The sequence below is a fragment of the Nicotiana tomentosiformis genome, chromosome 3 (assembly GCF_000390325.3).
Source record: "Nicotiana tomentosiformis chromosome 3, ASM39032v3, whole genome shotgun sequence".
In the NCBI taxonomy this organism is placed as follows: Eukaryota; Viridiplantae; Streptophyta; class Magnoliopsida; order Solanales; family Solanaceae; genus Nicotiana; species Nicotiana tomentosiformis.
The window spans coordinates 41,265,407-41,268,201 of record NC_090814.1 but is presented as its reverse complement, the minus strand read 5'-3'; positions in this window follow the sequence as shown (position 1 = coordinate 41,268,201).

Below are 2,795 nucleotides of genomic sequence, written 5' to 3'. Positions count from 1 at the left end.
CCAAGGTAATTGTAAGTGAAGAAGAAATGCAATAACCAAATAACACTAGCCAGTCTTTTCTCATACCGTGTGTACACCATCAAGAGAAAAACATGAGAGAGTGACCCTGGGGGGATGGATACTTATCCACACACTGCACGGACAGATCACGGTTTGCACGGATAACTCACGTGCCAATAATATCAATCACACGAGTAACTCACGTGCCAATAAATACAACCGTACGGACAACTCACGTGCCAACAATAACAATATCTCGGATCCGCATCGACAATTCGCGTGCTATTGTATATCAACCACATGGAAAACTCACGTGCTACCAATCCAATCCATCTCACACCAAAAGTAGATATACAAGATTACATGAACAATGGATATCAAATTTCATACTCATGAACTAGTATAAGTGACATGCTAAAGTGTATGCATGTGCATAGTGTGCTACCATAGCTCAAATCAGGCAATTACATCACGAAAGTGGCAATTATCAGGTTCAATCAGGAGATTAACCTCTATGTAACCTCAAACATAGTTCAAATAGCTCTCAAAGGGGTACAAAGATAAGAAACATAACAACATGAAGCTTAGTAATCAATTCACGTCATATCATATCCTAACCCTACCTCGAGCATGAATAATACTCTGGTGAATGCACATGGGCTCATCCCCACACATATGCGCCACCCATAGCATGTAGCTATCACAAATAACTTAGGCAACTAGTACCTCAACCAAGTTTAGGTAAGATACATACCTCATAGAAGCTAAATCAATACTCTAGAAGGCCCTTCCCGCGTGAACAAACCTCTGGACGGGTCGAATCTAGCCAAAATAATTTAATAATATCAATTGAATTCATAGAAAATAGCCCCAAACAATAAAACTTTGATCTTTAACTAAAACCAAAAAGTCAACCCCCAGCCCGCACCCAGGAACCCAACAAAACTCACAAATTTCGAACATCCATTCCAATATGAGTCCAAGTATATGTGTTTCATCCAAATCCGACCTCAAATAGACCCTAAAATCATCAATTTATACTTTAGAAAATGTTTTACCAAAATCCCCAATTTCTTCAATTAGATTCACCAATCAAACACTTAAATTAAGGTTGGTATCTTGAATAATAAATAAATATGAGTCAAAAATACATACCCTAACCGAAATCATGAAAATCCCCTTCAAAATCGCACAAATCCGAGCTCTATATCTCAACATGTGATAAAATAACCAAAACCTTCAAAATAGAGTACTTAAGGATGTGCCCTCTACAACCATGGGAATTTGGTTACATTGTGATCTTTTCCATAATTGATCTTAGTGGAAGGTTTCTGGTTGATAGAGTGTGTATCTTATACGTGATTCAAAGTTTATAATGGGATTCTCGTATGTTCACATATTAGCATGATTAATGCAGTGAACTGTGTGGAATTGGGATTGAATGGGCAAGGTTGTGGTTCAGTCTTGAAAGGAATGCTATGAGTTTTAGGGAGCAAGGGAAATATCTGGTGTTTAACAGAATTAGCATTATTGTGTATTGCTTGAGAAGAGTGTGTTTTGTGGGTGATTCATTATGTATTGACTACAGATACTTGGCTAGTACCATAGAAATTGCATGGGTGGTAGCCTTTGATGTTAAAGTTTTGGTGCTTGGTGCGGAAGGTTATGGGAGTATTCTTCTATGGGATGATTGTGTATGCATGATGTGTCAGTCATCTGAGTGGGGAAGTTAGAGATTAGATATGAAGATTTCGATACTCTCGTAGTTTGGAGATTATATTTTTGAGAGGCGGACTATACCTATGGTTGCGGATAGTGAAAGTGTATTCAGCATTTGACAGTTGATGGTATGTGTCATGGTTAGAGTCACCGTGGACTTTTTGAAGGCTAGTGTCGTATTTTGGAATGGCCCAAATCGGTTTGGAGGCCCATTGGTAGGCCTAATGAGAATGTGTATTCTACACTGGATTAGATTTGCTTATTCAATGCAGCATTTCCTAAGGGTGCTTCATCGAGCAGAATAGATGTTATTCATGACTTGATCTGTTTCATGTGTTGCTTCCTTCTGCTATGAAGGGTTATGAGACGATTTGATTATTCACGCATATGTTGTGGTTCTGTTTAGGCTTTGTGACACTATTTGTGTGCGATGGCTATTGAGATGTTGATTCGCTTATGCACCTTAGTCATGCTTAGCTTTCTAGCGCATTAAGATATATGCCTCCCCATGGTTTTGTTTATGCACTTTATGTGCTAGCTGTTGTTGCACATGTGTTTAATGAGTATGCGTATTATGGCTTGATGGGTATTCCCATGTGGATCAGGTTTCATGCCGCAATAGTATTATGTGTGGATCAGGTTGCACGCGCAATAGGGTTATGTTGGATATGATTCCTCATGTTCATTTTGTGTGTTTTGTTTCTCCCTTGCGGGAAGGATTCAAAGGATTATGGTCTTGATATTGTATCTATTTAACTTGTTCGATAGTTCCCTCTTGGCTCTTTTTCCATTACTAATCATATTCGAGTGATTACTTATTAACGCATGGATCCTGTCGTATGAGGTTCTTGATGGTATTTGATCTGGCATGTTAGTCGAGCAGCTTGTACCAGGTGAGACGAGGTTATGGACCTAGAATCAGTGCAATTGGATTTGTATAATGTATGTTTGGAGGAAGAATGTCAGTAATCAGCTTAAATTTGGCAATGGTTCTTGTTGAGCGAGAGAACTCCATGACTTAGTAATTTAGCGGGTGATTATGAGTTTTGACGCATTTCCTTCATAATTTGCAGTAT